Source organism: Taudactylus pleione, unplaced genomic scaffold (genome assembly GCF_031769625.1).
Source record: "Taudactylus pleione unplaced genomic scaffold, aTauple2 ptg000018l, whole genome shotgun sequence".
Lineage (NCBI taxonomy): Eukaryota > Metazoa > Chordata > Amphibia > Anura > Myobatrachidae > Taudactylus > Taudactylus pleione.
The window spans coordinates 4,191,502-4,216,665 of NW_028284420.1; the positions used below are offsets into that span (position 1 = coordinate 4,191,502).

The 25,164-nt window shown below is 45.7% G+C and overlaps 1 protein-coding gene and 1 non-coding gene across 2 annotated transcripts in view; both read right to left on the minus strand.

Moving 5' to 3' along the window:
• LOC148540616 (ADP-ribosylation factor 1-like) overlaps positions 1-21,268 on the minus strand; it is a 38,613-nt gene extending 17,345 nt beyond the window's left edge. The window contains exon 1 of the mRNA XM_088442431.1: positions 21,141-21,268. The gene's annotated coding sequence lies outside the window, so the exon portion shown is untranslated. The remainder of the gene's footprint in view (positions 1-21,140) is intronic.
• Positions 11,366-11,494, minus strand: LOC148540617 (U8 small nucleolar RNA). Its single transcript, XR_015869418.1, has one exon. It is a non-coding gene; the product is annotated as a U8 small nucleolar RNA (small nucleolar RNA).
• Positions 21,269-25,164: the final 3,896 nt, after the last annotated feature.

The following is a 25,164-nucleotide window of genomic DNA, read 5'->3' on the forward strand; positions in this document are numbered from 1 at the left end:
AAGAATGTAGTGGTGGATCACATTGGGGTCTGTTGGTGTTATTAGCATAGGACGTTGATGTCTGAATTTATGACCATTCCTAAAGATCCTGCTCATTTGAGGAACACCACTATTGGCCTAATTTGCCAATATAGCCAGCAGTATTTCAGTGTGGATATCAGGGAATAAATTATACTCAACTACATGAAATTCAGTTAGGTATTATTTTGCCTAAAATTAAGTTCTCAATATACAGTCTGCAAAATATTAAGACCACTTTTATAATCTCAAGAAAGCTAGATGGGAGTCCTTTCTTCACTTCTTGCTTGCAAGGGATACAGTATTTGGTCAACTAACAAGTGCATGTGTCCTTTACCATCAATATAACTGAAGATTTAGTAGGAGAAAGGAACAGTTGCCAAGGCAACTTTAGACAGCAGATAGTGTACTGTGATAACAGGAACAAAGTGCTAGGTGTAACAATGCTAGCATATTACAGCCTAATTTCACATTAGCACAAATAGGGCACGATTCTATTCTATGCGATGTGAATAGTGCCGGGAGTGAGCTCCCGAAGCTATTCAATACACTGCGCTGTCAAGTCCGACTAGGATTTCTTCTCGCATCCTCCCGGGGATGAGAGCAGAAATCCGACAAAAGTCTCGGCACGAGGCTGTTTTCTGCCCTTAGTGCCGGGAAAACAGCATCGCGCCGGGAAGCTAGGTCGGGGAATGCCCTTTATTGCGCCTTAAACATGGTGTTTAGTCACGAGAACGGGCATTCTCCGACTAAACACCGCGCACAATTGAATAGCTCTGGGAGCTATCTCCCGGCGCTATTCATATCGCATAGAATAGAATCGTGCCCATAGTCAGGGACAGGACCGGAAGACCGCCTTATATCCCCACCCTAGCACTGTTCGTGGCTCATCAGTGGTGCAGCTTCAGATGTGATCATTTCTAATTTCGTTAGCTTCTTACGCAGCTGGGAAAAGTGCATATTTTTTTCACTTAATGGGCAATTCAATCGTTTTATCACCCCCTATCTCCCGTCTAAAGTGGCGGAAGATCAGGGTGCGATATTCAAGTGTGTTTGGACAGCCATGCATATTGTGCCCAAACAGACAGGGTTTAGCCGTGTAAAGCACCTAAACCCGTCTAAAGTCCTGGTTTGGGCGCCCAACGTGCCTACTTATCGCACATTTCAGCTCGCAGCCCCGGGGGCCCAGCACATGCAGCCGCGGGGGATAACAATTGAATCGCCCCCTTAAAGCATTGACAGCCTGCTCAGATATCAAGTGGGGCAATTCAATCCAGTGCATTGTGAAGGAGTTACCAGTGGTATTAAATTGTCCCTATTGGAGAATGCAGATTGCTGCACCTTAAGTTGGAGAATGCTGGTTGCCGTGACTTAACACCCAGCTTAAGTGCTGGCCACAATGCAGTTAGCGCCATGCGAAACAGGAAAACAGCATCGCAGAAGGCACTCAAGTCAGATTTCTGCTTGCACCTCAGTAGGATCCGGGCAGAAACACTAGTCGGACTTAACAGCACGATCAATTAAATAATTACGAGAACTCCTTACCGGCGCTATTCACATCGCGCTGAATTGAATCGCCCCTAATGTTATCAATTGGAGACAGTTTTTGTTAATGCTTTGAACAGTTGGCTAAAATGCTAAAAACAGCTAAAAGGAAATTATGGTAACCATGGAATATTCTTTTCATCTAACCCAAAAAAATTAAAATGGAGCTGACTAGACAATGCGGTTTTAGGGGGCAATTCAGTTCTCAAAGATATGCCGTGGAGTGCCTTCTGAACGTCGTGATGGCACTCAATGGTGATGCAACTAGAGGAGGTATTCAACTGTTTAAAACGTCCAAACTCCAGTCTAAAGTGACGGGAGATCGCATAGCGTTATTCAATTGATGCAGATTATTGCACCATTAGAGGTCGGGTATAGCCGCGTAAAATAGCTACCTCCGACCAAAGTGCTGGGCACGTTCGCTAAAAGTGCCATTTGGGCAACCAAACGGGTCACTATTAACCCATTTCAGCTCGCACCCCCTGGAGGGGGGTGCGAGCAGAAATCCGACAAAGGTACAGGCACAATTTTGTTTTCTGCCCTTAGTGCCGCGGAAACAGCATTACGCCGGGAAGTTTAGTCTGAGAATGCCCGTTCTCGCAACTAAACACCCTGTTTAAGACTCGAGAACAGGTATTCCCTGACCTAACAGCGCGCAGAATTGAGTAGATCCGGGAGCCGCTTCTTGGCGCGATTCAAATTGCGTTGAAGTGAATCGAGCCCAATGTGTGTCTCCTGCTGGATTTTGAATATTAATATCTACTGTGCATCGGTAGAATTCTCTGTATCAGCTAGTATGATGTAGTCTGGGAAATATCATGTCACAGACTGTTTACTTGCACTGGTGCAGTGTACCCTGCAAAGACTCGGCAATGTTTTTTGGCTGAGCTTCTAAAGTATTGAAATGTACGTATATCGATAGGTGATGCATTTTGCCTACCAAGAGATGTGTTTTAAAAGTCTGATTTACCTACCAATGGCAAAAGAGTGATTTAATATACAGTAATTTAATTGAACAATTATAAGGCAAATTACTTCTGGTTGTAAGCTACATGGTTTTTCTAATATAAGCATTATATTGTATATTTTATGGTTTCTCAGGAATTCTCAGTAATATTGGAGGAAAGCTGGGAAAATATTGAATATGTACATAAGTGCTTATCTGTAGATCAAAACAGTCCACTAACGGTAGGCATTCGCTTGGGAACGCCTCAGTTTGTGAAGCTACCCCCCGGCCACGCCTACCAATCGGGACGAGCTGTCAATCAGCATCGACAGCTCGCCACCCTTTGGTGCGACGGAGCCAGCTCCGTCGTGCGCATGCCCAGTGGGCAAACAGACCCAGTTGCGAGCGCCCAGCGCTTGCGACCGGGTCGGAATCAGGCCCACTGTGCTGAACCCATTGGACACCCCCCCCTTCCTAATGACCAATTGGGCAATTGGAAGTTCCTAATTAGCTTATTTAGTCCAATAGTTACATGTCATTTTTGGGGGTAAAAAAAATAAAAAAAAAATGTCCTCAAATACCACAAAATCAACTTATTCATTAGTTTAGGCACCCCAAATTTAATTAAAATAATTTTTTAGTTGAAAAATAATAGTTTTTATGATTTTTTTTTCCCATTTGTCAAGGTGTCCTCAAAGTACCCCAAAATCACCCTTTTTCCTAGGTTTTTTTTGCATTTTTCATTTAATTCTTTCGTTTTTTTTTTAATGCAAGAAAATTATACAATAAAGCACGTCAGCCATTTGACACCATTTCAAAACCTACAGTACCTTCCTAACGCCCACAGCCAGCCTTCTATACGGTCCTGCTAACGAAATTATCCATCTTGGGGGGTCCAGGATGGTCTCCCCACATTTTCATGCAGGGGGTGTCTAAACCTCCTTTGGGGGTGACTAACCCTAAGACTCAGGAGGTGGTGCCTTACCCTAAGTCCCCCCACCATAAACCTAGCCCTCCCAGGGGGGTTCCTAACTCCAACCTACCCCCGATGGTGCCTAATCCTAAACCCCCCCTTCCCGAAACCTCCCTCGGCAGGAAGGGGGGGGGGGGGTGTCAATTTGTGTGTGAACATAAGTCCCCCCAGGGGTGCCTAAACCTAACCCTCCCCCTGCCTTACCTACGTTCAGTATTCCAGGGCTTCAGGATTTCAGTGTGGGGTTAATGATAGGCGTCGGTATTTAGACGCCTATCTTTAGTCCCATGCCGAGCTTTCAGTGGCGGGATTCTGGTGGTCGGCATTTCGACCACCGGCATCCTGACTACATCCCGTTACATCATGTATAGCTATTTGAAAGCACCCAACTCTGGGAAACCAACTAAATTAAATCTACCAAAAAGAATGGGGAATATCATCTCCATCCTCTACAAGTCTAAGGGCTCGATTCTATTCTGCGCAAAGTGAGTAGCGCCGGGAATCTGCTCCCGGAGCTATTCAATTCAGCGCGCTGCTAAGCCCGACTAAGGATTTCTTCTCGCACCCCTCCTGTGATGCGAGCAGAAATCCAAAACAAGTCCAGGCGCGATGCTGTTTTCTGCCCTTTGCGCCTGGAAAACAGCATCGCGCCAGGAAGTTAGGTCAGGGAATGGCCGTTCTCGCGCCTTAAACAGGGTGTTTAGTCGCGAAAACGGGAATTCTCCGACTAAACACCGCTCAGAATTGAATAGCTCCAGGAGCTATCTCCCGGCGCTATTTATATTGCGGGCAATTGAATCGAGCCCTAAATGTTCTGTCTGCACAAATTCTGCTATATTCTCACATGCACAGTCACTATTTTAGTCACATAGGCATGACAAAATATACATGAAATGCTGCCTATAAAGTGTTTTACTAATTATTGATGATTCACACATGGGGGCTAGCAATGTGAGGAAGATGCAAAGTGTATGATTTGTGTAGGAGGATTTCTACACCAGAGAAATCTGTGTGCTCAGCAAATGGAGCCTTGAAGCCCACAAGATAGAGAAAAGAAATGCAGCATTTATTAGTCATATTTTGAGTGACAAGAAAAGGAATAGATTTTTACAGAACTAAAGATATGTTAGCACCAAACACATATAAGAGGAGAGAAACTACCTAGTAACATATGTATCCTACCAATAGATTTTGCATTATATATTTATCATTTACTGTACAGTATATACAGCTATAGTTCTGGCAAGTAGGCAAGGCTAGCACATACACAATGCTGCCCACAGGCTTACTTATAATAGGGCTTCTGAGATCCTGGCATATACATACTTGTGAACAATGGTCGTTTTAAATAAGCCTGAACAAATTCATCCAGGCTGAGAGCCAGCATTTTAGAACAGGTTGAGTACGGGATGCTGGCGGTCAGAATCCCGATGTCGGCAGCCTGATAACGTTGACATTCTAACGCCTTTAGGCAAGTAAGCCTAACTCCTAACACTCCCTGGTGCCTAAATCTAACCCTCCTTCCCTGCAGTCTAAAACGAACCCTCCCCCTAGTGCCTGACCCCTTACCCTAACCTACTTACCTTAGGGATTCCGGTGGTCGGAATGCTGACGCGGGTATTCTGACAAGTGACGGGATTCCGGAGTCTGCATTCTAACCGCCAGAATCCCAGCAGTCTGCATTCTGACCGCATCCCTTTTAGAACACCACAACGATATGGATTAAATGTGGAGTTCTGTATCATGGCAAATAACAGCTTCAGGTTTTATAATAACTATTAGAAATATGTTTAACCCACTATCCAAATATAGGCTCCTAAAAATTACATGATAGCCAGTGCACCCCACAAAAAAAACCCCATCACAAATGCACGGAATACTTTCTCATCCGCTGAGAATCATTAGGATGTGCTCATGCTACTTTCAGAAAGGAATATTGCTATTGGGCAGCACAGATGGTGTAATGGTTAGCATTACTGTCTCACAACACTGAGGTCGTGGGTTCGATTCCCACCATGGCCCTAACTGTGTGGAGTTTGTATATTCTCCCCGTGTCTGCGTAGGTTTCCACCGGGTACTCCGGTTTCCTTCCACACTCCAAAAAAAATAAAAAAATAAAAAAAATGATATATACACTGGTAGGCTAATTGGTGCCCAAAAAAATTAACCATAGTATTTGTGTGAGCATGTGGAAGGGACTATAGATTGTAAGCTCCACTGGGGCAGGGACTGATGTGAATGGCCAAAAATGCTCTGTAAAGCGCTGGGGAATATGTATGTGCTATATAAATAACTGGTAATAAATAAATATTGCTAATACCACAGCCAGAAAATAACTCACTCCTAAAGGGGACTCTGGCTAGGAGAAGAATACTGGTGTTTCATATAGTCATGGAAAAAGGTGACTAGAACAGAAAATATTGGGGGTGATTCATTTCAATGGGAGTTGAATAGCACCGGGAGAGAGCTCCCGGAGCTATTCAATTTACCGCAATGTTTACTACAGGAAGTAGTTAAGTCGGAGAATGCCGGCTCTTGCGACTTACCCTGGGTGTTTAGCTGCGAGAACTGGCATTCTTCGACTAAAGTGCCGACCGTGAGGCTGTTACCGCCTCGCTAAGCCGGAAAACAGCCTCGCGGCCGGCACTTTAGTCTGATTTCTCCTCGCACCCTCAGGAGAAGAAAATCATTAGTCGGACTAAACAGCGCACTGAATTGAATAGCTCTGGGAGTTCCCGCCCGGCGTTATTAAATTTGTGCTGAATTGAATCGCCCCCATTGTGTCTACTACCAATTACAGACGACATTTTATGCATTTCTAATCTAGAAAACTTAACTGCTGGTCTCACAACCACACTAGCAGTGGGACAGTCTATAATAGGCAGAAGGATACAGCAATTTTTGACAGACTAGACTTACAATAAAAAAAAAATAAAAAAAAAGTAGTTTACTATATTTAAACAGCGCAATACAAATGGAAAAATAATAATAATGTGTAAAATAAATTGGACAAATTCAATCCAACGCAATGTGCCACCGGGCATCACTGCGATGCCCAGCTGCATACACGCAGGACTATTTGGTAGTGCCGACATTGCAAGTTTTCCCTTTTAAGTCTACAGACAGAGGGAAAATTTACAATACCAGCTGGCACGATGTCCCATTCTGGAATTAAAACATTGAATACAATTAAGTTCCCCCAAATGATTGGTTTTAATTATGACCTCTTGAAATCTCTCACATCAAAATTATTTTACAGGCAAAGGAATGGAAAAAGAGGGTAGTGTCCGTGTGCAGCAGTCGAGTAATATGTTGTGAATTACTAAAAATTTACTTTTATTGATTAAATTAAAATAGTTATATAGGACCATATAACTATTTTAATTTAATCAATAAAAGTTAATTTTTAGTAATTCACAACATTACTCAACTGGTGCACACGGACACTACCCTCTTTTTCCATTGCTTTGCATTTATAATCAACGGTAGTAGGTAGCACACCTCCTTGGCACATTAATTTTTTTGAGATAGATTATCCATCCATTTTGTATTTTCAAGGTGGTTATCGAGTAGAGTCTGTGCGGTGTTCTTACTCAATAAAATGATTTTATAATTTGAAAACTGACAAGAAACCCAGTGTAAATTGAAGTAATCTCAAAGTGGAGTGAGTAAAAATGGGATTTTGGTACTTACCGGTAAATCCTTTTCTCTGATTCCACAGGGGACACTGGAGGTTGCTTACGCTGGGGTATAGAGGCGTGGATAACTGGAGCCGGCACTTTAAATAATTCAGAAGTGTGAAGCTCCTCCCCCTCTATGCCCCATCAGCCCTCAGTTTAGAAAATGAAGACCGAGAGGAGATGGAGAACAAAGAGTAAAAGGGAGAGAAAAAAAAACCACAATAAATCAAAACATACAACATACGGAACAAACATAACAGGCAGGCTAAGAGCGCTGAGGTGGGCGTCCAGTGTCCCCTGTGGAATCAGAGAAAAGGATTTACCGGTAAGTACCAAAATCCCATTTTCTCTTTCATCCACTAGGGGACACTGGAGGTTGCTTACGCTGGGGACGTCCCAAAGTTTTCCCCACGGGCGGGAGCGATCGGCGGCACCTGCAGAACGAGGCGGACGAAACATGATGCTGAAGCAGCAAACATGTCAAATCTGTAAAATTTTACAAACGTGTGAACAGAAGACCAATTGGCCGCCAGGCACAATTGTGACGAGGAGGCACCCCTACCAACCGCCAATGACGCACCCACAGAACATGTGGAATGAGCCGAAATGGATGAAGGAGGCCGACGGCAGCACTAACATAAGCCTGATGAATAGTCAGCCTAATCCAATATGCCAGCATCTGCCTAGATACTGGCCAACCCCTCCAAATAGCATCATAGAGGCCAAAAAACGACTCAGACTTACGGATGGACGCTGTCCTGGCAACATAGATGCGGAGAGCTCTAACCACAGCCACAGTAGAAGAATCACCCGAGTCCGCCACCAATGACGGAACCACAATAGGCTGGTTGATATGGAAAGACTACACAACCTTGGGAAGGAAAACGGATACCGTCTGGAGTTCCGCCCTATCAGCATGAAACACAAGGTAAGGTGGCTTATAGGATAGAGCACCCAATTTCGAGACTCTACGAGCCGAAGCTAGAGCCAGAAGGATGACAGTCTTCCAAGACGGGTACTTTAGGGACCGAAGGTCCAAGAACCAACCTCTCCGAGGCCAGTTTGGAACCACGAGAATGACAGAGGCCAACTCCTGTTTGATTCTTCTGAGAAGGTAAACGAAGTTGTAGATCCAAGGAACTGTCAGAGCGTCGACTGCCTGTGCTTGCGGATCCCGAGTTCTTGTCACGTATATTGGGAGCTGACGATTCAATCGTGACGCCATGAGGTCCACCTGAGGACACCCACATCGATAAATCAGTGCGCTGAACACGTATGGCTGAAGCTTCCATTCCCCGGGATGGATGTTTTAGCAACTTAAGTAATCTGCTGATTTTCGGCCCACCGGAGAATCTGAGTCACTTCTCGCATGGCAATGCGACTTAGAGTCCCGCCCTGTCGGTTGATGTAAGCGACGGCCGTCGCGTTATCTGTTGCACTCTTACCTGACAAGACCTTAGAAACTCTGTCGCGTCTATCGGAGCATTGTAAATCGCTCTGAGTTCCAACACATTTATGGGGCACTTCTGTTCCAGAGGGGACCATCGACCCTCAAAGTGATGATCGAGGACTACTGCTCCCCATCCTCAAAGGCTGACATCTGTTGTTACAATGATGCAGTCCCACTCTTAGCATATCTGGATTGTGTCCACCAGGGGATAGCCACTCTGGTAACCGGGTTCAGACGGATCTGTCTATGTAGAAGCAGATGAGACCCTGACCCACAGTGACAGCAGGTCCAGCTGAAACACTGTTGAGTGGAACCGTCCGAACTGTAGCGCCTCAAAAGCAGCTAGCATCTTCCCCAAGAGACGCAGACAAAGAAGTAGGGACACTGCTTTTTTTGAGGACCCGCTGAACTAACAAACTGATATCCTGGGCTTAGTCTTGTGATGCTGTATCCAGGATCATGCCCAGAAATAGGAGTTTCTGGGACAGAATGAGATTTGATTTCTTGAAGTTGATTATCCAACAGTGTTGGATTAGAGTGTGATATGTCAGTAAGGCCTGGTCTGAGAGAAGGTTACCGATGGAGCCTTGAGTAATAGGTTGTTCAAATACGGGATTATGTTCACTCCCAATGAGCAATCATGACTGACATGTGAATATGCAGTGAGCAGAGGATAACCCGAACGGCAACGCTCAAAATTGGTAGTGGTACTACAGTATAGTAAACCGCAGGAAGGCTTGATGCGGTTTTCTAATTGGAAACTGGAGATAGGCATCCTTGATATCCAGGGATAATAGGAACTCCCCTGGTTCCAAGCTCGCAATGACAGACTGCAGAGATCCCTTTTGAAACTATACATCTTCAGATATAGGTTTAAGGACTTGAGGTTTAAGATGTGCCTGACCGAACCATCCAGTCTGGGCACTACAAACAGGTTTGAGTAAAACCCCATACCTCGTTGACACTCCGGACCTAGCACCGATGATACTATTAGAGACTGGATAACCTCCTGTAGAACCCTGGCCTTGTCGGCAGGTATAGGCAGACTTGTAGTAAAGGACCGAGGTGGAGGGGAGACTTCGAAGTCTATTCGGTACCCCAGGGAAATTAGTCTCCACGGTTCTGAAGAGATTTTAAATTTCTGCAAGCAGGCTCCCACCGCAAGGAACCCCAGGTGGGACGGAAGACAGTCATGCCACCTGTTTTACAGCTGTCAAGGTACAACAGTGTGTGGTCGACCTCTACCTCTGCCGCTTTTTGCTAGCGTGGGATCACCTCTGGCTCTACCACAAAAGGAATGTGGTGCGCGAAAGAAAAGAAACAAAGGTTCAGTGTAAGAGCTTCTGGGAGCCTGAGCAGTAGACGGGAGGAAAGAAGACTTACCCCCGTGGCCTGAGATATCCATTCGTCCAATTTCAGGTTAAAAAGCAAGTCACCAATGAATTGAGAACCGCGCGCTTGGATACTGCGTCCGCTTGCCAAGCGCGCAATCAGACCTGAAATAGCAAACGCAGATAAGCGATTGTTAGACGCTTCTCCCAGGTAAACTGCAGACTCACAACTGTGTTCTGCTAGTAGGCGTAATTCTGCTCTGGTCCACAGGATTGGACCAGAGTCCAATCCTGTGATCCACTGGTCAGCTCAGCAAACCACAGCCTTGTTAACCCAGGCGGTAACAAGGGTAGGTCTAAGTTGAGGCTCCCACTGCAGTATAGATAGCTGTTAGAGTCATCTTCCACTTACGATCCAAAGTGTCTTTTAGTACAGTAGCTCCCGGTACTAGAAGTGCTGTTTTCTTAGAGACGGGAGGTAGACGCATCTACAGGAGGAGGAGTTTCCCACTTTTCCAGCGTGGATGATGGAAAAGGATAGCTAGATGGAAACTGACGTGGAATTTTGAACCGCTTATCCGGCTGTTTCCCGGCCACTGAAAGCTGCTGTGATAAACGGAAAATCAGCAGTGTTCATAAAATAATTCACACTCCTGGGACGCAGGAATTATATCCTCAGTTAAATTGAGAATATTTCTGACTGCCAAAATTAGAGATTCCACCCCGGGAGAGGCGGACTCTAACTCCTGAGGAGTACCGTTAAAGGGAAGGCCTTCAGGAGATTTGAACCAGGGATTCCGCCATCAATGCCAGTAGTGAGATCAGCGTCTAACCCACTAAGCCACATGACACACATTAATCAGAACTGAACAGATCTGAGACAGAAGGCTGGTCTGGGACACAGAGGAAGAGATACACCCCACTACCTTCCCACAGATTAGACTCCCTGCACTTACACCCCAGTCCCAGTCTGTACCAGGGATGTAGTAGGATTACAGATGTGTAGGAGTCCAGCCTTCTGTAGCCTTACAGCTGCACTCTGCCTTCAGGAGGGAGAGAATGCAGGCATTAAGAGCAAAATATGGCAGTGCTGTTTGTAATAGCTCTGTGCCTGAGCTTTCCGCGCTGTGTAGGCTCCGCCCCCCGTCCTTATCAATTATCCATAATGGCTGCCCCCGTCTAACGGAGGAGCTCCTTCACTGTCAGTCCCGGTATGCGCCCCCGCCGTCCCTCTGCAGCTCTTAGCGGCGAGCAGGGACTGAGGACAGCTTCTCCGGCTGTTTCCCTTTTGTCTGCCCCCGCCTGAAGCAGCGTTATGTCACTGGGCAGCGGGCGGGCGGTCAGGCAGCGGGCGGGAGTCGTAGCGGGGAATGCGCAGCCATACTCACTGCGTTCCCTGGAGGTAGGATCATCAGCGCAGTAGTCGGGTTGACACACACCCTGGTTGTTGGTCAGAGCGGTGCTGGGGATCAGGGTACTCATATACTCAGATCCATTCATCATGTCTGTTTCTCCATAAGGAGGACAGGTAAGGAACACCCTCACTGATGATCTCTCACAGCTGCAGCACACTCTTCTTCTTGTTAGAGTTGTGCTGTGGCGATAAGGAGCCGTCAGTGCTTTTAGTATAAGCACTGTGCACTCCTTCCTGCTTCTAACAAGTCAGGGTGCCGGGTACCTGGACCCCACCTTTAGAGAGGCGGCGAAGGGTACCCATCAAGTGTAAAAGATGTAAAGAAAAAGATAAATCTAAATAAAAAATAAGTGTATTGCTGGAACACAGCAGATTGTGACCAGCTCCAAAGGGCACATTTTCTAAACTGAGGGCTGGTGGGGCATAGAGGGGGAGGAGCTTCACACTTATAAATTATTTCAAGTGTCAGCTCCAGCTATCCACGCCTCTATACCCCAGCGTAAGAAACCTCCAGTGTCCCCTAGTGGATGAAAGAGAAACAAAAGATGGAAACAACTGCCTTTATCTTAACATTTCTAATTGAGCTCCATAAGACTCAAAAGCATAAATTGTTCTGTAATACTATAGTTAGATATGCTGCCGAGCCCTCCTTTAAAAGCAGCACTTCCTGAAAAGCATTTCCTGGTGTGAACTGCAAAGACCAGCATCTGTTACTTACAGCACATGACTGTGACAAAAGGACATTCAGCAGCACAACTGAGAAATAATAATTTTACTACCAGGAGTAGGAAAGAAATCCAGAAATGACTAACAATAGAGTTATTTTGATCATTTCAAATATGAAAGGCGAGATACAATTTATCAATATCAAAAAAGTGAATTTTTAGATATTATTCAAGTTATGAGATTTACACACCCTGCCCAAAACTATTTTGCCTCAAGTTTAACTTGCATTTAATAATGGTGGTTGTTTTGTAAGAATGTTGACAGCAATTCTGTTAAATTCAACGTATGCACAAGAACAGCCAACTACAAATTAAGAGTAAAAAAAAAAAAAAAAAAAGGTAGCAGGGTTTCAGTAATACTAATGGCACCTACACTATTTGGGGTATTTTTGTAGATTTTGGGGCCGATTCAATTCTGTGCACTGTTGATTGCGCTGGGAAGGCATTTCCGGAGCTATTCAATTCAGCTCGCTGTTAGGGCAACTAAATGATTTCTTCTCACACCCTCTGGAGGGTGAGAGGAGAAATCAGGGCTGTTTTCCGGCTTAGCGCGAGGCTAACAGCCTCGCGGCCGGCACTTTAGTCTTAGAGTGGCAGTTCTCGCGACTAAACCTTGCTTTAGTCGCAAGAACCGGCATTCTCGACTTAACTGGCAGCAGTCGGACTAAACAGCACGCTGAATTGAATAGCTCCAGTACCAACTTCCCAGCACTATTCAACTCCTGCTAAATTGAATCATCCCCTTAGATGGATGCACCAAAGTACTTAAAAGATCAGGCTATTTCTCAAATCCTATAAAACTTAAGGGGCCCATCGATCAAAAAATAATAATAAAAAATCAGTCCAATTATGGGGGATTTCAATTGTTTTTAGACACCCATTGGTAATGGGCTTCCGAAGGAGCAATTCAGATTTCTGTTTGCACCCTCCTGAGATGGTGAGCAGAAAAGTTTGGCTTTTAGGGGGCAAAAACAGCTGTTCGGGTGCTCTAACCAGAACTTGACAGATTTTAGCCAATTTAGGCAGCTTAGCCTGGTACATTTAGGAGCAACAAGTGCGATAAGTAATTGGAGCAACAACTGAACTACTCAATCAGCTACCCATTACTTATAGGCGCAGAAAACAATTGAATTCCCTCCTATGTGTTTTGCCGATGATTTTGCAAAGAAATTTAAAAAAATAAATAAAAAAATGTGACAATGTATGGGGTTCACCGATCGCCGATTCTGACCAACAATAAATGATTGTGGAAAATCAGCTAATTAGGATTTGCAACATGTTGGAAAAATGCAGAATTGGGCAGATTGTTGATGTATGGGTCGCATTACCCTTGTAGTAATTTCAGTAGCTGGAATCCTAGCTGACCTATGGATGCTCGGTCCGATTACTGCACAATATGTACACAGCACCCAGGGCCAGTTGTGGTTTAAAAACCTGTGTTAGTGTTAGGGACCCATCTGATGGGGTTCACCTTGACGTGATGGATGGGCAAGCATTTTTGGCCAAACATGTACTAAGAACCTCAAACACTTTACAATTAACATGGAGTATATCAAAAGTATTTTGACTATCATTATTCTAAGTGGGCGATTCAATTCATCACAATGTGAATAGTGCCTGGATGTTGGTCCCGGAGCTATTAAATTCACAGTGATGTTAAGTCCGACTAGAAGCACTAAAGTCGGAGAATACCTGTTCTTACGACTTAAGCTGGGTGTTTAGTCACGAGAACCAGTATTCTCCAACTAAAGAGCCGGCAAACGGCCTCGTGGTAAGCACTTTAGTCGGACTAAACAGCGCAGTCAATTGACTAGCTTCGGGGGGGCTCCCTCATGCTGAATTTAATTGCCCCCTTAGTGCTTAGAGAGTGCATCTGTATTTTCGTTTTCCTGCATAATTTAAAAGCCTGTAGGATCTGCTCATCTGATCTGGCCTGCTGTGCAACATTTGTCGGCCTAGATGACAAATTATCGTGCACATTTTGTAGCACATGCATAAGCTTTCTGACCGTTCATTTAAAAACCATCACCTTTGATCTTTAGGACATAAATTCATTAGACAGTAACAGATAATTCAGTAGTGTGTCCATGGAAATCTGATGTTATCAAGTTCCTTTCGAAGCGCAGAAAATCATGTATTATAAGTAAAATATTTCATGTGTGCAGCTAGTTTGAGAGTATATCAAAAGTGATCAACTATACCCTGATAAAAAAAAAATGTTATCCCAATCCTACTGGAAACACACATGGAGCAAATTTATCATAGTTTTTACTAATTATGGGGCACTGCCAATAATCTTGGCACACCAATTACATACACAACAGGATTGTTGGGACCTCCCAGAGAATACACCATCCTTCTGGATGGCATCCCACTTCTAGAGTGAATCGGGTGGTTGGGGGTGTGATTACACAAAATCTCATTCTCATGGTTGTGCCTCCTGTTGCGCGATGCATTAACCATTGTATTGTGCAAGTGCGTGCGGGGGGAGTCCACTGTATTGAAAACTGCCAAGAATAAAGGCAGACGTAGGCAAGCATGACTTACACTAAAACAGTCACAATGCCTGGTAGTGTTTTATGGAGGATTATATTTTGTTTTCATAAGTGTACTACACTGAGCAGTACAAAATAGTTGGTGTTCTCATAGTAAAACAGCCACGGATCGCCGATCAGCAAAAGTTGGAAGGTCGGAAAACCAAGCTCTGTGAGACCAATCCGGAGCCACTAATAGAACCTTGGCCCTCTCCCTTTTGATGCGTTGTAGAATCCGAGGGAGTAGAGGAAACGGTGGGAACAGATAGACAAATTAAAACGACCATGGCATTGACAGTGCGTCTCTACTGCCACTGCCTCCGTGTCTCTCATCCGAGCGCAGTAGAGGCAGTTGATTTTGTCTGGACGCCATGAGGTCGACCTGCGAAAGACCCCGCCGTTGGACAAGCTGTTGAAAAACTTGAGGCTGTAGCAACCATACCTCTGGATGCACGTCCTGCCGGCTGAGGTAGTCTGCCTCCCAATTTTTGACGCCCGGAATGAAGACTGCTGAAATTGCCACTGCAAACTTTTCCGCCCAGATTAGAATTCAGCTTACTTCTTTCATAGTCGCCGGGCTTCTGGTGCCGCCTTGTCCGTTTATGTATGCCAGTGTCGTGGCGTTGTCCGACTGATCGGCCCCACAACAGGTGATCTGTCAGAGCGTAGAACACTGCCCTTAATTCCAATATGTTTATCTGCAGACTCGCTTCCTGCAATATCCAGTGGCCTTGGAAGTGGTGTTCCCGAATCACTGCCCCCCCAACCTTTCAGATTTGTGTCTGTGGTGAGTAAAGTGCAATCCCACACTCCGAATCGCTTTCCCTCCATTAGGTGTGTCTAGTTCAACCACCAGAGAAGGGATATCAGATTTCTGGGACTTAACCTTACACGTTGGTGAAGGAAAAGATGGGATCCTGTCCATTGTGAGAATCTGAAAATGTCCTGGAGTGAAAACGTCCGTAAGGAATGGCCTCGAATGCCGCAACCATCTTCCCCAGAAGACGAATTCAGGCATGCACCGATACCTGATGATGTCAAAGGACCGCTCTCACCATCTCCTGAATGGATGTTGCCTTTTTCTGAGGGAGGAACAGCAGCTGACATAATGTGCCCATGATCATTCCCAGAAACTGTAGCGTCGGTTGCAGATGAAACATGGGAAAATTCAGGATCCACCCGTGACGGATGAGCAGACTGAGTCACTGCGATGTTCTGCAGTAGTTGTCCCTGGAATAAGCCTTCAGCAGATGATCGTCCAGATAAGGGATAATTGTGATCCCTTGCTTCCGAAGGAGACTCATCATCACAGCCATGACCTTCGTGAATACCCTGGGGGGTTAAGGATAAACCGAAAGGTAAGGCCTTAAACTGGAAATGTGAGTGCGAATCTCAGAAACGAGGCCAGATAGGTATGTTAAGGTAGGTGTCCTTGATATCTAGAGATACAGTACCATGAATTCGCTATCCTCCAGGCTCGCAATCACCGACTCAAGGGACTCCATCTTGAACTTGAAAATCCTCAGGTAGGGATTAAGATCCAGTTCAGAATATGTCCGACCGAGCCGTCCGGCTTCGGAAGCACGAGTAGAAACCCTTTCCGGTCTGATTCCTGGGAACGTGGACCACCACTCTCGCGGATAGTAGCTTGTCTATTGCTTCTTGTTATATAACACTCCTGTTGTTGGAAACTGCTAAACCTTTGACAAAAAACCGAGGTGGAGGTTGAAACTGAAAATCGAGCTTGTATCCTAGAGTGATGAGATCCCGGACCCAAGCGTCCGTACAGGATTCCGTCCATACTTCTCTGAAGTCCCGAAGACATGCTCCCACTCTGGGGTCCCCCAGGTGAGAGGGAAGCCCGTCATGCACTAGGCTTGGTAGAGCACTTAAGCTCCTGTTGAGTAGATGTTGCGGCTCTGCCACGTCCTCTGGAACCACGGGAAGTTGATGGTCCTCCTCTGAAGTGACCACGGGAACTTCCCAAAGCACAAAAGAACCAAAACGAGGGTCCAGAGTAAGATCTTTAAGTGGGTGGAGCAGATGGAAGATAAGTGGATTTACCCCCAGTAGCCTGAGAAATAAATTTATCTAGTTCCACTCCATATAACACACTTCCTGTGAATGGAAGTGCTTCCACAGCTTTCTTTGATTCTGCATCCGCCTGCCATTGTTTAAGCCATAGCGCCCTGCGCAGAAATCGCCAGAGCTGAAGTCCTGGAGGCGATATTGCAAACGTCTTTGGAAACCTCTCCAAGGTAAGCCGCAGCTTCACCTATATGGTCTGCTAAGGAATAAGCTCCACCCAAAGCTCAATAGTTTTGTTAGTCCAGCAGCTTACAATAGCAGGACGCACAGTCACAACTGCCGCTGTATAAATGGATTTCAGAGTATTCTCCAATCTCCTGTCTGATGTCTCCTTAAAAGACGTGGCCCCAGGAACCAGTAGCATAGTCTTCTTAGATGCGACACCAACAGATCTACTGTAGGAGGAGTCTCACAAGATTTGCTGTTATCTGCAAGAAAAGGATAATAAGCGCTGGGACATCTGAAATTTTTTATCCAGATGTTCCCAAGCTGAAATCAGAAGAGAATCCAGTTCTTCTGAAATTGGAAATGTAGCTGCCTGTCTATTTCTTTAAAAATTAAAGACTGCCGTGCAGGACCCTTGTCCTCTTCCTTTATCTTCAATACCTGGCGGATTGCAGTAAATAACGCCTCTATCCCTTCGGACACTGGCTCAGGCTCTTCCTGGAGCTCTTCAGGCGAATCTGGAGCATATTCGCCCTCTTCTAAAACTGGCATATCCTTCTCCTCCAACTGGAGGACTGAGGGTAACAGTCTCTTTTTTGAGACCTGTGGCGTTGTCGTGGCACGGGAAGGAGCCATGGCCTTTGTGATCCCATCCATCCATATAGCCAAAGACCGCACCCATGCTGGTGCTTCTAGAGCAGCTGACCTGGAAGCCTCCCTCTTTCAGAGAAGCCTCCAGCTCAGCAGAGATGTCACTTAACAGATGCCAACTGCGAAGCCAAGACAGCGGTTCAGACATCCCTGAAGCTTGTTGTTCAGGATCACAATTGTCACACAATAGGGAGTTAGATGACTGTCCGTGTAAACTTTTCAGCACACTTTGTGCAGGTAAATGGTTTTTGAGATGCCTTAGAGCCCCTTCCAGCCATGATAAATACATACCCCACATAAACAATAGTAATGTGTAGTGAAAAAGGTCAGGGGGTAGAAACTGAGTTACAGAGAGGAAGGAGAGAACCACACTTGCCTTAAAAGCACTCCTAGCAGTGCCTGAAAACGCTAGGCATAGAGGGAAGTAACCACTGTAATAAAGTAGTAATTATCTGTCCTAAATGCTCTCCTGACCAGCCTAAACCCCACTGTTTACTTACAGTCTAGGTTAGGCTAACCGTTTCATGCAACAGCATCTTGCCTTATGCACCCCATGGTGCTCAATTTGGACTACAAGCGCGCTAAGTGCTGCCCCACTAATTGGAGCAGCCTGCTGTTGAATATATACTGCCTTTTTAGTGTTAACCTAGCTACCCCGCTAGTCGGGGAGCCAGGGAATACTCGTGCCGATGCTCCGCCGCCGGTAGCGGTATGACTAATGCAGGACCACTATACGTACTGTAAGCAGTGGCATGCATAACTTTCTATATGGAGACAGTGGTCTCTCTAGTCGGGTCCCTCAGGCGAACTGTGTGCAGTTGCAAGCGGGTCTCCCCGGCAGCTCCATCGATGCAGACAGGCAGTGTAGCTGCTGCCTATCTGTTCTCAGATAGATATTCTTTGTTTCAGCCAAGCAGCACTCTTACTATTTAAATACCCTGAGGAGAATGTGAAAACACAACCAGCTCCCCTTGGGAACAAACTAATGGTGCCTACACACTTGGCGATGTGCTCACGATCGGACATTGTGTCCGATTTCCCATTGAACTCTCCCTAGCAGCTCCCTGGCAGTCGTGGGCACGATTTGGTGTTAAAAACTCTCCAATGTGACAAACGATCTATTGTGCCTCCTACCTATTCCAGTGCATCATGACTGAGATAGTCAGATCTGCCCTACAGCATGGCAGATCTGAAGATGCGATGTATGACCTGCAGGGACGCGCATCGGCATCGTGATTGGACACATTTAGACAATGCGTCGGAATCGGGCAAATCGTGTAAAAGATCGCTAAGTGTGAAGGCAACTGTAGACTGGGCTTGTAGAGGGGTAAAAGCTAGTCACACTTCAAAAATTTCAAGTGCCAGCTCCCACTTAGCACACGTCAATAGCCCACTGTCTTGAAGCCTCCAGTATCCATTAGTGGATGAAGGAGAAAGGTATTTATAAGTGAAAGTGCACTTACCTTGGATTCCCTGGAAGTCCCTGGGGATCCAGGGCTCCGTGTGGGCTGCTGGATCCCCCAGCCCCCTTCCAGGGAAACAGGCTGCCCTCCTATGCAGCCTCATGCTTGAAAGTGGTATGAGGAGGTGCATGAGGAGCTGGCTAAGGCAGCCAGCTAATTATTTTCAGGGAGCTCCAAAGAGCTTCCCCTCCGTGGCCAGGAAACCCTGCCAGGTGATCTTGGTTGCCCGCCCCTGGAGCTCAGATTCAGGCTTGGTCCCTTAGCAGATTCCTGGAAGTACTTTTTGGAGGGAAACCCCAACCCTTGACGAGGTGGACTCTGGCATAGAGGAGTGACCACTCCTCACGGTCCATAGGGGACAGTGTTAAAGGTAAGCATGCCTTGGGCCTGCAAGGCACATGCACTTAACTTGATTGGTTAAAAATCACAGGGCGGGCTTACCCCCTGTGGGAATGTATATTGGAGTGACAAAAGAAGGCCTGTGAGCCTGGTTTGATTTATATCTTCTTGAACAGCAAGGATTGTACTGCTGTTTGACATCTGTATGCTGATCCCCCACCTTTAAGCTGAGGGGGGAAGAGTCTTTAAGAATATTGAGCAATTAACATCTTTGCCTTTACAGCGACTGCATCTGAATTCTGCGATTACAGAATTGCGTCAAACGCTATTCCTTTCTCCGGCTGCTCTGGATGGAGTCCAAGAGTCTCCAAGCTCAAGCCCTCAGCCAGCTACCGTGCAGAGCCTGGTCCATTGTGAGAGATCGGGGGGAATCAGCAGACACCAATCAGAAGGTGTGGCCGCAGCTAGTCGACGCATACACAGCAGTAAGCGGTTCCAAACGCCGATTGTAAGAGTTTAATGGTGGTAGCAACGTTACACGCCCACTGCACAGCGGGCAGAGTCAGTAACAGGTGGATATTGACAGCAAGCGGAAATCCCTGATACCCCAAGTTCCAGTGGGGATCAAGCGGCAAGTGAGGTCATCTGGGCACGACGACGTTGTTCAAAGACATACTGGATCAGCCCCTGCAGCACAACAGATGGCCGTTATACCTGAAAGATATATCGTCATCTGCTGGTGTGTATGGGCAACCCGCTGATCACCCGTACACATGCAGCAGTGGTCCACCAAAGAGTTACAGCTCAACTTGGTGGACACATTTAAATGCCCGCCCAGTTGTAACATCAAGCCCTGCACATTGGGGAGACAATTGGTAAGTGTGTATGTACTTCCCAATTGTCAAGATAGGTCGGCAGGTCAACCCAGTGTGTAGCCACCTTATGCAATTACATTATTTTATGGTATAGTCGTAATGTTGACAGTCAACATTCAGACCATGGGGTCTATGTACTAAGCCTTGGAGAGAGATAAAGTGGAATTAGATTATTTATCCCATTTTATATACATTAAGCTAGATATTTAGAATTTGTGCCATCACGGTAGCTCCCAGACATTGGAGAATAACAGAAAATAGATAAAACATATCCTAATTAAATACAGAAGTAAAAACAAGCCAGTGTAATGGGGTTATTCACGATTAAAAGTGTAAATGTGCAGTAAATAACTTATACCAGATATTTGCTTTTGCAATTTAACTTGCAGAAAATCTACCACATCAAACTGCTTTCTAGAAGTACCTTGCTACTAAATAACTTAATACATTCATATTAGAATATAATTGCACACAGCCACCACATACTACGTGGACAAGGTGGGCGTACACCAGGGTTTCCCGACTCGTGGTCTGTCTGGCTCTGGAATGCCATGAATATCAGGAGAACCTGTCACCACTTAAGATTTGATATAATAATGTATTAGAACATGAAAACAGAGGTGTTTAAATACTTAATTGACTCAGCTCACTGGAGTTAGTGCTGAGACTTCCTCGTAGGGTGTGGGGGATGGCCAATGCTGACAGCTATGCAAGGCCCTTAATAAATCAATTAACTGCCGAGACGAGGAACAGAATCATTCACTACGATTACGGAGAGCAGAGTACATTACACTGAGTTGGAGATAAGCATGCCCACGGCTACACTCAGAGGAGTGGTGACAGCACCCGGTGTGTGTGACAAGAGGACAGAGTCTGAGGCAGCGCCGTTGCACCCTACAGCGGGCAAATCACACAATGCACAGACTATAAGAACCGCTCTCACCACCGTCTTTCCTGCTCCGTCTTCCTCCTCCCTCCGCCTATGTCTCGCTGCTGCTGCTCGGTCACACGAAATGGCGGCGGTTGCTCACGTCACCGAGTTGAGAAAGCCGGGGGGTACAGCTGCGTGCGCAAACTTCTGCGCCAGCCAATCACAGGACCTTATTCCCACACAGTTAGGCGTAAGCTAATCACGTGGGAGTGCGGTATCCAATCAGGGAGGGATGTGTCATACACGTCCAGCCGCGGAAGCGAGAGTGCGGCCATGTTGCGACTCTCTAAAGGTTGTTTATGACCAACCAGGAAATTACCGCGGCAATGTGTTTCGTCCATCGCTGTTACTGTAGTACAGAAGGCAGTGATGTGCCTCTTTAGATGTATGTCTTCGGTGTGTTTCATGAAATACAGTAGTGTTAGTGTCAGGTTATGTATTCATCGTAAGCTACTACAGCATCTCCATGGTTACAGACTTTTTCTTTATAGAGGTAGGTGTGGTAAGATGGCCGCCCTATATCGTCACTGGTCTGAACGTTTAGACCAATCATAGCGAAAATCGTCACTAAGGTAGCTGAGGCCGCCCGATCTGGCGACCAATGGATTTGAGATTCGTTTAATAGACGTTCTGGGCGGAGCTTAATGCCCAGAGTATATAAACTGGGAACTGGCCGCTTACTATATTTAACCTGAGTGAGAAGACTGCGGTTAGGTAAAGCTGAGACAGGAGTTTTCAGACTGTCAGCTGTTGTGGCACACGCACAGGGAATTTTGGGATTTGTAGTTCAAATAGCTTTGGCTTGCAGGGCAAACAGCTTATTTTTTTTGCAACAATACATTTTTATTGAATATATGCAAAAATTATGGGGATACAGAAAAAAAGAGTGACAACAAAGGGGGATGACAAATATCTAGAAGGGAAGTAGGGGGGTTTAGGTCATGTACAGACATGATCAGACATAAATAAAACAAAAATAGCCATCTGAGACCATCACTGGAGACTCATTTAGATTGATAGGAAGAGAGGGGCTCTGCTAAGTAGGGATTGCAGTTGGGGGACCTTAACCCTCTGTTATATATATGTGCCATGAAAAACACTTCCTAATAGGGGAAGAGGGGACTGTAGAATATGGAACCTCTTTAGTTTCCATGTAAAAATGAAATTGAGTTTTGGAGACAACTTTAGCAAGGGGGGCGGCGTAAGCAGTACCAGTAGGATATGGCACAACGGGAGGAAGTTTGAGACGGTCTATCCAAAACTCGATTTGGGGGTATCCGAACAGTAGTGGGGCTAATATTCATTCGGGTCAACCCATTGTTTAAGTTGAAGGTAATAGAACCAGGCTTGGAGACCTAAACTTAATTTGGCACAAAGGTCCGCAAAAGAAGAGAATGGAAAAGAAATCAGCTAGAGGTTCCACACCCAGATGCATCAATAGGAAATATGGAGATGGGGTAACGCTCTATCTAAAGCCTGAAGGGATACAGTCCTGGTAGGAAGGATAAAATCAAAATTAGTTTGAAGCTTAATATCCCGAACTTTTAAGGTGTCCAAAACAGCCTTAGGGAATGTCTGGAGTTTTGGGCGGGGATAAACAACTTTGGCTGATGCATAAGATAACTATAACCAAAAGATACAACCAAACTTCAGGGCATAATTGCTAACTCTCCCTGATTGTCATGTAGATGCCATGAAATAGAATCTACCTGACTCACTGAAGAGTCTACTAATCTCCCTGATTGCAACTTACCCCCATTATGTATCTGTTATGTACTTGGGGGAGGGGGGGGGGGGGAAATTAAATCAGAGATATATACATTGAAATAGGATCTAGCATTCCTGCTAGGCTGTTTCAGCGGGGCGCCGCGCCCTGCCCTATTTCTGAGACAGTTGCAGGTTCTGTCTCCACCCGTGGGTCGCAGTGTCCCGTGGGTGGTCAAAACGGCGGAGCAGTGGTCACCGCCGGTTAATGGATGCCGGGTGCATGCGCCCGGCATCCATTCACAGTGACCACAGTGCTTGGGGGCTGCCCGGCATGTCTGTAAGTGCCGGGCACGCCCCCAGGAGTAACGAAAAGGGGACGCGTCCTAAAGACAGGCCCCTTTTCTTTGGCCATGCTCACTTTTTCGGCTGCGCGCTGAAGGGCCCTAACTCCAAGCCCGGCGCCTTGCCTGCTGCCGGACCTAGAGTGAACACTGGAATCATCAGTACTACTTCCCTGCATTTGGTTATAAGGCACAATGATATCTATGGCTAAATGCATTTTCCAATAAGGGTCCTTGTGGCCACTTTTATGGCATCACACGTGAGTAGAACACAAACAACCAACCCCTGAAAAGTATCAGCGTGTCTTCATCAGCAAGTACATCTTACTGAGCAACAACTGCAAAATACAAATTACAACCCTTCAATGAATTTAATTATAATCCATGTCTCCCCTTACCACTTTATATATCTGCAAAATGCCATTACCGGTTCAATATACAGGGGGGTTGTCTACTGTTTTCTTGACACAATGGGCTTGATTCATTACTGATCGACCGATGGTGTATACCGCGCATGCATATGCACTGAAGTGCGCATGCATATGCACCACATTGAGAGTGCGTGAGTTAGCACTGCGATCACCTACGCAGATACAAAGCCATTGCAGATCGAGGGACGTGGCGTCAGCGTTTGGGGATGATGACGGGGGAGTGGTAGGAGAAATGCAGGCGTGCCTGTCCATTTGAACGCCTTTGCATGGGCGTGCATAAATTAGCCACTGCAACGGCATACGCTGCTTGAGTACTCACTGCGTGCAATGTGGTTACCAATTTCTGAGTAAGGTCAGACCTGCTGTAATTGTGCATGAGAGGCCGATGTTACTCGTTGTTGCAGACATTAGCATATTTTCGCATTGGGTCTGCATGTGTAATCGCAGCTGCGATCGCAATAGTGATCCGCAGTGAATCAGACCCTATATGTATAGGTTGTATTATTACTTGTATCCTTCCTTATAAGTTGTAATGGGAATGCTGAAGTTTGCAACATTACCTGAATTTTTTATTGACACTGAGAGACCAAAACGCTTTATTTATTGAAACAGAGAGACCAAAACGCTTCACATTATACAATAACAAGTGGATTGTAATTGAAAACATCAGTGGGCCTGTTTTTGCAAGCCATTAGTCCATTTGAGGGTCTTTGTCCATATGAACTGTATGATCCTCTTCTTAGTGGCATTGTTCTTTGTTTACTGATTGTCACGGTCCTGCGGAACCGATCCTCTAGATACGCCAATCTGAGAATAGCAGCCCGTGACTTTTACAGGTTATCTCAGCACGTGTGGTTAAATAAACTGGGTAACTGCCACCAGCAGAAGAAAACTGTAATGCTAAAGCATAAGCTGGGCTTCTGCTCCCACCTGCACATACAATTATCAATACTTAAAAAATAGGTAACATGAGCCATAGAAGGCCTTGGGTCATAAAAACACAGGTCCGGAACTAGAATTAATGTTTTAATTCAAGAATATCTTCAAAGCTTAGTTACAAAAGTTTCAAGGATATTAATGTTAAAAAGGATCACACAATTACACGTTCAGAAATAAAATAAAAGGGAAGAAACAAACCACTCGGACCATGTCGGTTCTGGGATGGGACCATCCCAATGGAGAATTCTGGATCATCTGTACCTTTCGATAGCCCCACGCAGAATGAACACTGAACTACCAGTGTGTCACATTTTTATGCATGCTTCTCCAGGCACCTCCCCTCACCCCCCTCCATGGGGTGATTTTTAACCCTTGTCAGCTCAGAGTGTATTGTCCAGCTGGCTGAAGCTATAGGGTTTCTCAGTCAAGTGAGTAGGGGTTCTTTTAATAATATCTTCAGCTCTTTTAGAAGTTGAGACATTTGGGATCACAGACTTATGTCAATAAACACACACACTGATCAGGTGAGGGAGTACACACTGCAGACTAAGGGCTCAATCCAATTAGGTGCGAATTGCAAGTAGCGAGTTTGTTTCTTTAAACTAGCACACATCGCCG